The sequence below is a fragment of the Lonchura striata genome, chromosome W (assembly GCF_050655825.1).
Source record: "Lonchura striata isolate lonStrDom1 chromosome W, ASM5065582v1, whole genome shotgun sequence".
NCBI lineage: Eukaryota > Metazoa > Chordata > Aves > Passeriformes > Estrildidae > Lonchura > Lonchura striata.
In genome coordinates this window covers 41,368,658-41,384,904 of record NC_140743.1, presented here as the reverse complement: position 1 = coordinate 41,384,904, position 16,247 = coordinate 41,368,658, and the positions used below count along the sequence as shown (strand labels likewise).

Sequence of the window (16,247 nt, the reverse complement as noted above, 5' to 3'; positions counted from 1 at the left end):
GTAATCAATATAAAAAGCATGCACACTACAGAAAATCCTGTCAGTTTAGTTTGATGCAATGTATGGTGAAGCATAAAATAAATTTATTTATGTATTATGAATTTTACTAAGCAATCTGCTTTTCTTTTTGGTGAGAAGTAAGCTAACGAAGCAGTTCATTGATTTGGGTAGAAGTCTCCTAAAACTGTGTGTGTGAGTGCAGAATAATGGGGTGAAAGCTCCTAAGTTATGTGTTCTTTGACTCTACACTGCATCTAAAATAGATTTGATGGTTGATAAAGAATTGGTTAAAGAGAATTTTCCTAGTTAACATTTGTTTTTTAATGTGTGTTTGTATATCTGTATGCATACTTGCTGCAGTAGCATATTTTATTTCTCCTTTAGATTGTGTATTTTGGGCCATATTCCTGTAATCACATTTTTTTTTCAGTTGGACCTTGTCATGGCATCCTAACAAAGTCAGTAGATATTCAGTGTTGTGTTCTTCCATCTGCTGAATCTGAAGGCGTGTGTATATGCACATTTCTCTTTCTACATACCTGAATAGCTGCATGAAAGTAAGTTAAGCATGACAAGACAGATATCTGTCAGGATTACCTAGGAGGTCTTGCCTTGAGGAAGGTGGGATAGACTGGATGATCATTCAGCCTTTTTTTTCCCCCCCTCATGAGTGTGTGCTAAATCTTCTGAATTTTGCAGACATTAGGTTGTAAAGATTTCAAGGCAAGGAACAATCTGTCTGCCTAGAAATAATATATGGTGCAAGTATACCTAGTATATCAAACACTGGGCCTAAAAATCCAGCTTTGCATTGGTGTGCATCAAAATTATAAATCATCCAACATTGCTACATGCAACAGTGGCAAACACTGCAGGTAATCTATTTATGTGCATGCAAAAAGTAACTAAGTGATTACAATGACACATACGTTTGTGACTCCCTTGAGATTTTACAGTTGAGATGTCAGACAAAAGGGATGATAATGTCTCTAGGGTAGGGATCTTATGTGCACAAACCTCAATGTGCACCATTTCTGTGCTTTGTTAGATGTGATTCATTAGGGTTTGTATTTTGGTTTTGTGTCTGATTGTACTCTTTTTTTCTAACACTACGTAAACGGCTTTGTCTCCATGAATTAAAATCTCCATGATTTAAATTTGAAAATAAAATATAGATTAATTTTAAATTTTTTTTTTTTTGTTCTCTGTTGTTCTAATGATAAGTTAGCAAAACTTAGGTACTTCATGCATCTGGAAATGCTTTTAATAAAATTTTTACTACTGATAAAATTTATTTCCCATGACATTTGTGTGAGATTTTGTCATGACAGCAAGCAGAGAAAAGTAATATAGGGTCTGTAAAATATAATTGTGAAACTTCATGAAGTGTAAGGGAAAGGCAAAGAAAAGCCAGTAAATTTAAAGTTGATAATGTCCTTCCTTTTTATTGCAAGAGGATAAAATAATTAGTGTTGAGTTTAAAATAAATAAACAAAGTAGTTTTAATTAGCCTAAGAACGTTTCTCTAAAAATAGCTTTTGTCTCAGAAAAGTCACTGAGAACTGCTTTGATAACTTAGTTTTGAAGGTTTTTTTTTTTTTTTTTTTTTTTTTTGTAATTTCACTTCTAATATTAAACACTGGTGAATATGGCTTAACACTACATAAATTCTATTAAAGAAGCCTTGCATGTAAGGACCTGCCATTGATAATTTTTAAGTGTAAATTGCAGAACCTTTACTCATAGGAGAGAGAATTTCAGGCAGATTTAGATAGTGATGGATTGATTATTTTAGTGTTTCTAGGACACTGTCATATATTGATGTGAATCCTGTTTTCAGGGTAGTGGAATGGTTGTAACAACCGCAGACAAAAGTCTTCTGTTGTTGCTGCAGTATGGGTGCAATCATGGGAATGTCCAGCTGCCCCAAAACAAACACAGCACACCTCAGTACCATTCTCAATGCTTGAACAAAATTAAGTATTTTTTTTTTTCATTTTGCCTAATTAAATGGTAGTTTATGTATATGGGTTGGTTGCTCTTTTTTTTTTCACCAGTGGCTCTTCCATTTGTATATTCTGTGTATATATAACTATTTCTGTATTTCGAGGTCAAGATAGGTTTTAAGGGGTATGTGCTAAAATATATTCATGACAGATCTGGTGTCCTTAGAGGAACAGGAGCACTGGAACAAAAGGAACATCTATAATTTATTTGGAAACCCTTCAGAAACATGATTGGGAAAGGGAATAATGTTCCTCTATTTAGAATAGAGCAATAGCCTGTTGCTATAGGAATAAAAAATACTGAAACAAAATACTTTGCTGTGTTAGGTTAAAAATAATGTTGCAGTAGGACCGATCAAAGTCATAGCAAAAGGGAAGTTATTCTGTAGAACTACTGAAGCTTCTGAGGTCACCTCTCCTGTTGCCCTGATTTTTAAAAGTGTTAAATTTTCTTTTATAGTTGTTTTGAAAGTCTTAAAAGTTCTCATAAAACTTCTTCAGCCTTCTGATCTGTTTACGTATTTCTACTGGAGTTCTCATGAACTGTTCATGTAAATAACAATTGTTTTGCATTCTTCTTTGTGGGAGGAGAGAATTGATGGACTGTTGGTTTGACCAGTGTGGCTGGAGAGGTGGTAATTCCACTCTCCAATTCACGGTCACCTCTGGAATTCTATAAATATCAGATGCTCGAATTAATCACTCTCTTTTTTGGCCTTTGAACTTGCCAAGCGTTTGTGTACTTACTTCATGTCCAATAGCGACACTCTCCCAAAAGAAGGAAGTGGTAAATATTGTTAACTGATTTACAAATGACAACTGAGATGAGTACAGGTCACTTTTCATTACAGTTGTTTCAGACATCTCGTAATTCAGTCCCATTGAAAACTGAGAGATTGCTAGGTTCTTTGTAGCTGTCACTCCTTTTAAAATTTTATACATGTAGGGGGTTTTATGATTGGTTTGTTGTTTGGTTTTTTTTGTGTGTTTTTGTTTTGGGTTTTTTTGAGTTATCATTCAGTATAAGTTGAGAATCTATTAAAATGCAGTAATGCAGAGAGCTGATCTTGTCCTCCAAACAATATGCTACAACTAAGCAAATTGAAGCAGCTATAGAGACACAACACCTTCTGTAGTTCAGATAATTATATTTAGTAAGATAAAATACTTATTTGATCTGTAACTAATTCCTTATTTGCTGAAAGAAAACTCACATAATGTACACTGAAATAATTGTCATGTACTGCAGTCTGCTGCAACAGTAAATATTTTTAGTTTTATTTACACTTTCATTGGTGAAAATTAAAATGTCTTTCATGAGAGTGAAGTAATGTTAAATCACTTTGGTACAGAAATTGTCTTGGACCTTAGCTACTCATGTTTGGCTTTTAGAAACTTAATTTATTGCTGAAGATTTAGTGTTACAGCATAGTTTTTTGTCATGTGCAGGTCTCTAGTTTATGATACTTTTAATTGTATTGAAATATGTTACTAGGGAGCTAGTTTGCTTGCTTCAAATGTGCTGTATTGTGTTGATTAGATTAATTCTAAAATGTAGTTTCTTTATTCTTACAAAATCAGAGTAGCTGGATTTCTTACTGAATTTTATATTTTAATCCTAAAGAGATATTTTTGGAAAGGTGAAATAGGAATTTTGAAAATATTCAAAATATGAGTGGTGTTTTCCCCAATTTTAAGATTTGCCTTTGTGAAATTCATATTAGGATTCAGAAGTCTGTGATTTTTTTTTTTTGCCCATGTAACAAGCGAGTTTTCAGAAGGCATCTTTGTATATTTTTTTTTCTCTTCCTCCTCTCTTCCCTCCCTCCCCTTAAAAAGCTTTGGCAACAGCCTGAATGTCAACTCAAAAGCTCCCAAGTATTTTTTAAATTTCTGACACAAATTAGTGAAACATGAAGAGGCATCTATTGGGAATTTGCATTTCAGTTGAAGAATGATGTATAAATGTGTCAAAACTTTGAAAAAGGCATGCTTTATCTCAAATCTTAAAATCATTTAGGTTGGAAAAGCCTTCTAAGATCATAGAGTCCAACCATTAAACTAATACTGCCAAGTCCACCACTAAAGCATGTCCTTAAGTCCCATATCTACATGTCTTTTAAATACCTCCAGGGATGGTGATTTGACCACTTCCCATGGCAAAATGTTCAGGGCCTAATAACAACAAAGTATGGGATGTATGTGATGAAAATTTTTTTCTTTTATAGTATAGGCCTTTTTGGTCCTTTTTTTAGTTTAATGTCCATACCTAAATTACAGTCTAGCAGAAGGTAGGAGGTATGTGCTACAAGATGCAGTGAAGTGCCTCTTTACTGTGATGCTGAGTAAATCCTGCTTTTGTGCTCTTTGGAGAACAACATGCTGATTTGGAAGCAGCACTTTGGATACAAGTTGACTTTGTGTTGAAATGGTATTTATAGTTCATGGTTCTGTATGTAGCTAATGTGGTTATCTAGCATGGCTAATCTATAACCTATATTATCTATTCATCGATAACTGAGTTTAGTGTAGTCCCTTCTTTCATGTCAAGCTGTCTAGTGTAGGACAAAGGCAAAAACAATATGTTAAAGTGTCCTGGTTCAGGGCAAATTTGGGAGAGAACCCCCAAAAGGGTTCCTCTAGGAAGCAGATTAAATTGGCCCCTCCCCCAACCAGTTTGGTAAAAAATACCTCCTTGGAGAAAAGTGGAAGAAACTGTTTATTAAACAAGAAAACCTAAACAATATTAAACAATAAAACCTCTTGCCGCTCCAAAAGAGAGACAAACTGAGAAAGTCCCCTCCATGGGTTGCAGCTCAGCTCTCTCAGTCTCTTATCAGTCCCTCCAGCATTGGAAATGCCATGGCCCAGGCTTGGCCTGCTGGGCCACTGGTGCGAGCTGCCGCTGCTCTTCTGGGTGTTCAGTCCAGAGCAGTTTTAAACAGGTCCAAAGAAAATGAAAAAAAACCACAGTCCAGGGAACTTCTTTGCCTCAGCTAGCTAAAACTAGCTAAAAGCAAAGGAGAGCTCTGTCCCGCTATCCATCCACAGACAACACAGTCCAGGAGCCGGAATGTGGAGGAGTGAATGCAGTTTTCTGAAAACAAACTGCACACTTCTTCTCTTCCCCCTTCACCCTTGGAACAAGTCTTAAAGGTGCAAAACTTATTATTCAGCATAAACAGAACAGACAATTGGGGATAAAAGCATCATATAGTCAACCCAGGACATAAAGCCTTTCTAGTGATACTTTTCAGTATTTTTAAGCACTCTTAAAAAAACAAAACTGTAACCTTTTCCTCGCCTGTAGCAAGCTGTTTTTATAAAACATTTTGCACGAAGTATAGCTGAGAAAGTATTGCTAGAAGTGGAACTAAAAGTTAACAATTTTATGTCAAAGAAAAATTGATGTTATTTTAGGTGTTCTTTGATCCTAAAGTAGTTGAAGTACTGGAGCATTTATCTCAGTTACTTAAGCTTCACAGTAACTAGTCACCTTTGCAATGCTAAATTGACCAGGCTAAGTGTTACAGATAGTATATTCAAGAATGACTTTGCTACTCGCGGAGGAAATAATTACTAGAGCACATAATCATTTCTGTTTTGCATTACTGGGGAAATCATGCAATGCTTTTAGTTGAAAGGGACATCCAAAAGTCATTTCATCTAACCTCCCTGCAATGAGCAGGGACATCTACAAGATCAGGTTGCTCAGAGCCCTGTCCAGTCTGACCTTTAATGTTTTCAGGGATGGGGCATAAAAGCCAGGGAGCCTCAGGAAAACGGGAAGCTGGACAGGACAAACGCAGATCTGAACCAATGTGGTTAATCAAACGTTCTTCCTCTATTCAAAATAAGATGGTAGTTTATATAAACTTCTACATGGTTTACAGTTACAAAGACACTCTGGCACACTAACATTGTTTACCTTTTCCTTAAGGTGGTCAAACTTTTCACACTGCAGCTCTACTCTAATTCATGCTCGGATAGCTGATTACTTTGTAGTTACCTTAACACAATTTCTATCTGTGCCACAACTGAATTCTCACTGCATCAAAGGCTTCGAGGCCCTATCAAGGCTGCTTATCAGGCCTAGTCTGACTGGGTAGCTCAAACCTCATTCCAAACATAAATCATGACCTCTGTCTCTCAGAAATTCTGCAACAGGGCATCTATTATCTCTCTGAGCAACTGTCCGGGGTTGTAAGATAAGCTTGTATTCTATTTGCCATCTGTTGAAGGCAAACCTGTTGGACAGGTTTTGTTATCTTTTCCAAGAACGGTTTTGCTCCTAAGAGGTAATGGTTTGTTAGTGGGCCATTGACTGATTCAATGCAGGGCTGGTAACATAACACCATGCTATTGTGAGATGTTCCACCCAGAGGGGGAAGCCAAGCACTCTTTTATTGGGTATAAAGGGGTAGCTTTTGGGGAGAGAGGCAGCTCGCGCTCTCTCTTCGCGGGATTCCCAGAGAAGCAGCTCCTTCGGCGGAACTCGCAGCGAAGCAGCCGGAGCGCGCTGAGGCGACGGCGGCGGAGCTCGGAGGCAACCCCGGCGCAGAGGAAGACCGGCCCCACTGCCACCAGATCTTCAGAGGAAAACTATACCCTTCTAAAGATCACCACTGCAGCTGCAATTCATCAACCACTGCAAGGGGATCAAACGTCCCAGCAGGACTGCTACTGGCACCCCGAATCCTCAGGTTCTGGACTTTTTCACTGGTTTTGTTTGTACCGATTGCATTTGCCTTTTTAAATTGTTGTCTAGTTTTCTCCTAGTAAAGAATTGTTACTCCCATTCCCATATCTTTGCCTGAGAGCCTTTTGATTTAAAACTCCTAGTAATTCGGAGGGAGGGGGTTTACCTTCTCCATTGCACAGGAGGCTTTGCCCTCTTTCACAGACTCCTGTCTTGTCGAATCAAGACAGCAACCTATGCCAGTGTTTCACCACCCTCATAATAAAAAAATTCCTATATCTAGTTTCTTATTTCTTCCTTATAGTCTTTTTATATATACCCTCTTTTAGTTTAAAACCATTACCCCTTGTTCTATTGCAACAGACCTTACTAAAGAGTTTTTCCCCATCTTTTTTATAAGCCCCCTTTAGATACTGAAAAGTCACAATGAGGTCTTCCTGGAGTTTTCTCCAGGCTGTACAACCCAAACTCTCTCAGCCTGTCTTCACAGGAGAGGTGCTCCAGCCCTTTGATCATCTTCATGTCCCTCCTCTAGATTTGCTCCAACAGGCCCATGTCTTTCCTGTGCTGAGGACCCCAGATGAGGTCTCATGAGAACAGAATAGAGGGGGAGAATCACCTCCCTCGACCTGCTGGACACACTGCTTTTGATGCAGCCCAAGTTTGGCTTTCTGACCTGCCAGCACATACTGCCATCTCATGTTCAGTTTTTCATCCACTAAAAGGATGGGAAAGGAAAGCTAGTCTGGAGTAAATGTGTGGTTCAGTTTCCTCTGCATAGACAACATTCTCAATCTGTTTTCTCATAACTTATAATAAAGAAAGAAAAAAATAGTATTCAGTTAATCATGTGCCACTTTTAACTGTTTTTTTTTCCCGTTTGCAAACAGGTCTTAAATCAATTTCAGTAATTTATTTTCTTTCAGAAATATTAATTAAATGTTACTGCAGAATGATTTCACATACACATATCAGACATTAAAACATTATTTTGTTTTCTGTTTTTGATGGATCATTAAGATAATAAAATAGTATGTCTTTTAAGCTCGATCTTTGTAATTGGAGAGCTTTTAAACACTCATAGGTCTTTTATTATTTGTGGATTTTACAGGCTTTATTAATCACAATAGGAAATTAAACTATCAAGCTTTTTGCATATCTTTCTGTTGCTGATATTCTTTTAAGCACTTGTAAGTTACTGCCCTGGTTCTGGCCAGGACGCAGTTAATTTTTGCAGCTGCCAGGATGAACACAGCCAGCTCCTTCAGGTTATTTAATACCACTTCATGCCATTTGCAAGGGGAAGGAGTGGGGTGGGTACCCTTCTGATTTGGCCAGGGTGTGTGGAGTGTGCAGTCCAGGTTCCCCAGTGAGCAATCGTGTGTGAATGATTCACCTATCTTGTCCACTGTGCTATTAGTATTGTTGCTGTTACTGTTGGTTTTCTTCTCTCATTGCTGTTCCTGGTAAATTGTTCTTATCTCAACCTGTGATCTTTGCCTTTTTATGTCTCCAATTCTCCTCTGGGGGGGAGAGTGGAGAGTGAGTGAGTGAGCCAGAGTGGGTTGGAAACAAATTTGATCTAAGCATTTGTTGTATTAGGTACGGAGCCACTGGTCACAATGTTGCTTGATCTGTTCATGTGAGTATGGTACCTAACCCTGTATATATTCCTGTATGTGCTCCTCATGGTGCTCTTTTTCAGAGCAGGGAGAGGGAACAGGATTACTTTGTTGCTGTACTGTGGGATATCAGTTTATGACATGATAACATCAAGGACAATGGGGGTTATTTGTGATATGTATTCAGTGTTGTTCTTCTGCCCTTACTTCAGGTGCTACCTCTGGGAATTTTTTAATAATTGTTCCCAGTGTGTGGGGGAACAGGGGAGGATAATTTTCCCCAGCTTTTCACCCCCTTTTTCTTCTTCAGGCCTGTTACAGCAGCATTTGAGAATTTTGAATTCCCTCTGGATGTTAAGGAAAGCATGTTCTTGTTGCTAAGTCTGCCAGGTATCCTCAGTGTGGTTCACACTGTGTTTAGAGTCAAGAAAGATTCCTAGGAAGGTTTTTCAGAGATCTGCCCCAAGGATGGATAATCATGAGTGGCATGGAATGTGAGAGGAAATGGGCCAGCTTTTGAAGTATTATTCTGCTCCAATGGTTTGGAGGTTCACCCCTGAAAAAATACAAAACCCTGATAAAGTAGAAGAATATTTCAAAGAAAATCACTGTGGCAGTTCCAGAGAGAGGCAACTTATTGCAGTGTGCTGGGCCCTGGCTACTACTAATTGGACACTGCTTGTCATTAGATGGCACCCTCAGGGGGAGTGGAAGGAAAGCAGATCAACAGGCACTGTGTCCACTCAAACTGCAATTGAACCAGAGGGACAACCCGAGCTGGCAGCAGTCGCTCCTATAAGAGAAGAAATCCAAGACAAAATCAGTTCACATAGTGAGTGATAGGGCCCTCACAAGAGGAGGAAGAGGCAGGGCCAGAGAAAATCACCCAATCCTTATTTCTGGGTAAGCTGCAAGATATGTAAAAAGATTTCAACTACCATCTGGGTGAGCCCCTAGTGACCTGGTTGCTCTGATGCTGGGATAGTGTAGACCACAGTTGGAAACTATATGGTAATAAAGCCAAGCAACTGGGATCCCTGTCCAGGCATGCAGGCATTGACAAGGGGTTTGAGAAAATGATAGAAATCTTCAGCCTCTGGAGGCAACTCCTGTCATGTGTGAGGGAAAAGTATCTTTTCCAGGACAATCTATCAGTGCACCAAGGCAAGTGGAACACCATGAAGAAAGGTACCTGGTACTTTAGAGAACTAACTGTGTTGGACATACTCTATTAGGATTCAAGTAACGAGCAGTCCCCTATAGATCCAGATGAAGTCCAGTGTACACAACCCATGTGGTGTAAGCTCCTGTGGAGCAGAACACGCCATCATCATATGGTAACTCATAGGCAGTGATGTCATGGAAAGAAGACCAAACAGTGGATATTTTGCTTGTCCAACTCCAGCAATATAAAGAAAGTCTCTCTTTTCCCCTTTGGGCCTGTGTCTCATCCATGGAAAGACTGTCCAAGGACCTCCAGCAATTTAAAGAGGAAACGTCCCATGCCCTGCCAGTACAGACCAATGTCTCTGGTATTGGGAGCAAGTGCCTTCATGCTCAAGAGAGGATTCACATGACAAGGTAACCTGTGATTTTTACCTACATGACCATGGAGAGGGTATGAAGAAGTGGGATGGAAAACCCACCTGTGCCCTAGGAACATGGATATGTGAGTTGAAAGGAAGAACAACCACTGCAGGAAATTTTTTAAGGATAAATGCTGCTTCAGTTTCCAGTGGGCAGGTCCTCAGACAAAATAGGAGGGCTGATGTTACTTCTGATTCTCTTGAAGGGACCTCCAGATCATATTTACAAGAAGTGAGTAATGAGTACTATGACCAGGAATAGAGGGGTCCTGCCTCCATCCAGGTGGAAGAAAGGGACAATCAGATCTACTAGACTGTGTGGACCTGATGGTCTGGTCTGGCACATCAGATCCATAAGAGTATAAGGCTTTAGTTGACACTGTGTCTTGGTTTGACAAGACAGGAGTCTGTGAAGGAGGGCAAAAGCCTCCTGTGCAAAGGAGAAGGTAAACCCCCTCCCTCCGAATTACCAGGATTTTTAAATTAAAAGGCTCTCAGGCAAAGATATGGGAATGGGAGTAACAATTCTTTACTAGGAGAAACTAGATAACAATTTAAAAAAGGCAAATGCAATTGGTACAAACAAAACTAGTGATAAAGTCCACAACCTGACACCCTGAGGATTCGGGGTGTTGGTAGCAGTCCAGTTGAAATGACAGCTGCTCCTCTTGCAGTGGCTGATGAATTGCAGCTGAAGTGGTGATCTTTAGAAGGGTATAGTTTTCTCTGAAGATCTGGTGGCAGTTGGGCCGGTCTTCCTCTGCGCCGGGGCCGCCTCCGAGCTCCGCCGCTGCCGCCACACCACGCTCCGGCTGCTTCTCTGGGAATCGCACAAAGAGAGAGAGCTGCTCTGTCCCCCAAAAGGTACCCCTTTATACAATAAAAGAGTGCTTGGCTTCTGTGGGAACCCCAGCCTTGTTTTGGGGCCACATGTGGTGGTGAAATTCCTCCTCCAACCCGTGCTTCCAAAGAAAAACTCCGCAGGCTTAGCTGTTCGGTCCCAAGGCAGTTTATTGCTAGTTATCTAACAGATTATGTTCTTGGACTGCAGCTATTTGATCAGTGGCCTGGGTAGAGGCACACACACACCCTGACATCCTCTCTATCTGCTGTCTTCTTCGTCTCTCTCTCCGCCCAGGGTTGCTGCTATCTTTTATAAGATATATTACGTATAACATGTTTACAATTATTCCCCAATACCTACTACCTACGTTGCCAAGTGTTTTTCTACTCTAAACCAGTCTGTGAGTGCCAACATCACCAAGAACATGGAGGTAAGGAAGAAGAAGGAAGAAGGATGGGTTCAGCCCACTTTCCTCCATCTTAGAACTTCTGACCCCCATGTACAAAGTGAAAACCCCCTTGTACAATACTAAAAAAATTTCCCCTCTACTTCGTAACTACTTATACTATACTATCTAACCTTTTGTGATTGCTTGTTCCACCTCCAAAGTTGGTAATTCATTCCATGGCTCAAACTCAAAATCACAGTTGTTTTTCAGCTGTCTGCCAGGGTCTAGAATGCTTCTGACCAAGGCCTGGAACCTCTAAAAATGTCTGAGAGACATTTTGAGTTCCCACATCTCCCCTCCCTGTTTGAACCAGAAACACCTGCTTTGCCATGTTGTTCAAGGCTCTTTAAATGCACATGAAAATGCATGGCAGAACAAGTAGAACTATAAACGCTATAAGAATATATAACACTATTTTAAAAAGTTTTTCCACAATGGTGAAAGATTAAAAAAGCCAATGAAATCATTTCACCAGAATCTTGTCAGTTTCTTTTTTCTCAATTTGCTGATACTACTTTGCATGTTTCATATTTTCATGAATAGATTTTGAATGATCAAGCAAGTTCATGCAGCATGTCCCCTCAAATTTTTCACATCTGTGCCCATGTGACAGCAGCAAATAACCAACTGCCGCCTTGTTCTGAAGCACCGCTTGTCTTGCACTGCTGATATCTGTTAACATGTCACTCAGTGCAGATGAAATAGCACGATTATGTTTACTCAATCCAGCATGCTATGTGGTCCAATTGTGTCAAGGTCACCCCCAACGCTGTTTTTGGGGTGAGAAAATTGCAACTGCAATTCTCCGAGCCTTGTCCCAAGTACAAACATCATTATCACAATTTGGCTATATTGTTCAAAGGACCTTTTCTCTTTCCTGTGTGTCTGCTCCTTTAAGGTTCTCAAATCAGGTGTTATCAATGAGAGCTCCTCAATGCTGCATGGACTGCTTTTGACTTTTGCAGGGATAGCAGGCCAAATTCTGTCCCCGCAAATGAAAAAACATTCCCTTCGGTAAAGTGGCTGGGTGTTGAAGGGATAGTTTGCTCATCGCTTTGGTGTGATTGCACCAGGCATTTTTATGAAAGAACTGATTTGGAATGATATCTAGTATCTGATTATCTATCTTTGCCACTCTCAATGGATTGAATTCGGTACCAAATCCCATTTTTGTCGATCCAAAAATTTTCCAACTTTGGAGGTTCAAAGTGAGCCACAGGAAGGAACTGTGTCCAGACATGCCATCCCTCCATAGGATCCGAAAAGGACTTCAGAACCTTTTTGGAAGGGTGTCCCCTGGAATTGGACATTCCTTCACTGGCACACCTACCAAGCATGTCAAAAATTGTTTCCCCAGTTCTGAATGGGTCAGGCAAATGCTGTCCAGACCCGATGCCTTTGCCAAAGTCTCCCACACCTTTTCCTTTGGTTGTCTCATGGGAAAGTCTGTCCCATTGCCCAAGGCAACAAGCAAAGGAATGAAGCACATGAACACTATCTGTCTGAACCCCATGTCCATGTCCCCAACCTCTGTGAGAAACCCCACAATGCAGCAACATCCAAACAACACTTGATTCCCCAGAAAAACCCCAAGTCTCTGAGTTCCCAATCGTTGTCTGACGAGACGTCTGCAGCATTGCTGTCCATCTTTGTCTGCGTGCTTGCTTCTCTGCTTCTCTGGTCCATGTTCACTGGCATCTGTACCCGATGAGGTTTCACGTGCCTTGCCGACACCCACTTCGATCCTCGTTCTATAGAAACACAAACAAAACCCTTGCCCCAAATTATTAATGTAAATGAACTTTCAATTTGTCCTGACTCTGGGTTTTTGACCAAAACTGAAGAATTTTCCCTTAGCACTGCTCGTGCACTGTTTGTAAAATGTCTGACAATTCACATACAAAACTTTGTTCAACTGCATGTGAGATGTTGCTCCTGTCTCCTCCTTGTCTGTTTATCCAAATGGATTTCAAGGTATGATATATTCTGTGGTTTCTCCTGTATGTCATGATCCAAAAATTGCTCCTGAAAATGTGTGAACTGAAACATAAATGTGAAAACATATCAACTGAAACACAAATGTTTTCAAGCTTCTCAAAAAATGCATATTTTGTGACATCAGTTTGCCACAGCTGAAGATTTTTTTCAAACCTCTCAAATTGGTCACTCCTGTAAATACAGGACGCTGTACAAACTGACACTCTGACAAGCGTTGATGATTTCCTTTGCCTGACCTTTAGAAAGTGAAAGGATTCCATCAATGTTTGTATACTTTTGTGAAAAAATGCATGGCTCAATTTTTCTTGCTCAAAAATGTCTGGCAGTGTTTGTGAGATGGACACTGTGAATCTGTCTACATGAACATTTACTTTTACTAAAAACCTCAGAAATGAAGAATGCATTCTGATGTGCATAACAAAATATTTATGTTCTCTGTCTATCAGGATTATTTTCATACATAATAGATACGAATATAAAACTTCATTGTCCGTATGTTTTAAAAGTGATTCCTCTAATTGTTTGGTCACATTTGCAATATACACTGAATCTGTGATCAGATTGATGGCTTCTGAAATAACTGAAAAACCTTGACTATTACTACTAATTTTACAATTTGTGGTGAGTCTTTTACCATTTTTTACATCTGATTCCCATTTTTCTATTTTTGGAATTTTCCATGTGATTTGTGAGTTTTCCTTGAACTATCAGTAAACACTGTCATCTTTTCTATTAATTCTTAACTTATTTTTGATTTTTCTCTAAAACTTCTTTTTGCATTTAACGTATTGTGAGCTAAAAAATGAACTGTGCAAACTTCTGGGTATTCTAACAACGTGATTGAAAATCTTGTGACTTTGGATTGTCCACTCAAAATATTTTTTCTTTTTTTTAAATGTAAATGAATGATTAGGAAATCTCTGCCTGACATTGTCAGCAATCTGGTGTTTGCCTTAACAATGATCTGAGCCATTATCTCTAAATCTATAAGAACACCTTTTGAGGGCCTGTAAGATAAAAACAAAGATCTATTTTAAACTTCATGAAAACATTACCACGATTCTTGCTCAAAGTTATTAACTTGACTGATTTTTTCAATTTGATCCGTCCAGTGTCTGGCACTCTCCTCATATTTTCCTCGACAATCAGTGAAATCAAATCTACAAAAGAACAATCTCAAAAGATTAAAATATACAAAATTTTCATTACTTATTCCAGCCTTATTTCAGGCACTTCTTCACTTCTTTTCTCTCTTTACACCTTTTTTCTTTTTTCTCTCTTTCTCTTCTTCTCTTTTGAAACAAGAAGGTTAAAATATAAAACATAATATAGAACAAGACAAAATATCTTAATAATAAAATGCAGAAAACTTATCAAAAATCAATAACAATTCAAAAGAGTTCAAAAGAAAGATTCTAAATAACATATATAAAATTGAACAAAGCATAATTATCAGAAACATTGTGCCAGTGGTTCAGAGTCTGCAAACAGCTGAAACACTTGTTTCAGTGAGAATTGGCATTCCCTTCCCGGGCAGGGCTGACAAGTCTCACTCCAAAGCTGTTTCAGCTGTCAAATTTGTAGGATCGAATTGATGGATCAAAATGATCTATACAACATTCATTTTTGTGCAAAAACCTCTGAATTTTGCTGGCAAACTCATCCGTCCAAGTTAAAATCAGGGCCTGGCCAAAACCCAAACTTTAAATTGGAGTGATGCTCTTTATCATACTATCTTAAACAAAGCTTATACTAACATTACATATATGATACCTAAAACATAACAACTTATTATAACATTTTCATATAAAATAAACACTCAAAGTTCAAACTAATAAATTGATCAAATGACACGAGGATTCATTCTTCTTGAAACTCCTTTGAAGGAAACAGATGTTTTTTAAATTAAAAGAAACCATAAGATAAACATTGATAAAACATTGTCAGAATGCTTCAGGCATCTGTCTCTGAGATCTTCTGAAAAACATTCAAGAATGTTAAAAAATAGAGATGCAATGATTCCACTCACAAGAAATATAAAAACAAACCAGAGAGTTCACCTAGAAAAATGCACAACATAGTTAAAGTCCAAAATGAAACTTCAGAATGACATGTAACCTGGATGAGATTACAAAAACAACAATAAAACATACGAAAATTTGCTATGAAAGAACAAAGCACAGAGCTTCACCTGATAACATGATAAAATTTCTTAACAATAACATTTATAAAACACTTAAATAGTTAAACGCAAAAGAAAGAACTTGGAAACACTCTTTGTATCATTACACAAAGAAATAACAAAATAAACAAGTGATCATTAAACAATTAAATCGATCTCAGAAAAACTCAGAATAAATTTCTTCAAGACTCTTATACACTGATAAACTTACAATAAAACAGAAAAGACTAAAATAAAACCAAGAATCCAATAGACTGTATCTTCCCTTTAACTTAATATTCATTATCATCTCATAAACTCTTTCAATCAAAACCTTATTATTCTTAAAGAAAAACAACTAAACTTTGTTAATTAAACAAACTTAACCTTTGAAAAACTTAAAATATTTTTTTGAATTAAACACTACTTAAACTTAACATATAAAATATTGGTAAAAAATCCCTTAATTATATTAACTTTATGAAACCTATATATATATATATTAAATTAACAATATATAAATTCATTATCAATTAAATGCTTATAAACTTAACTTTTTCAGGGCCCAAACTAAGATAAACTTAAAGTGATATACTCTAATTAAACAATACTTAAACTTAAATTAAACTATATATAAAATTCAATTCTATTATTAATAGAATGCTAAAATACAACTTAACTTAAACCTTAACATAATAAATTACTAAAGTTTCATGCTATTCAATTCTCTATCTCAATTCTCATTATACTATCTCTTTTTCACATTATGTTCTATAAACAATATCACTTCACCACACCGGATGGGTGCATGTGCTGATCAATTCTGTCACCTAACTAAAAAATCTGGGGTTAGCATTTAGAAACATTGGAGAAGTTTGAAGAA

At 38.1% G+C, this 16,247-nt stretch overlaps 1 protein-coding gene across 1 annotated transcript in view; it reads left to right on the top strand.

The window, feature by feature from the left end:
* LOC146763195 (Golgi phosphoprotein 3-like) overlaps window positions 1-16,247 on the top strand; it is a 135,523-nt gene that overhangs the window by 1,146 nt on the left and 118,130 nt on the right. The window lies entirely within an intron of this gene.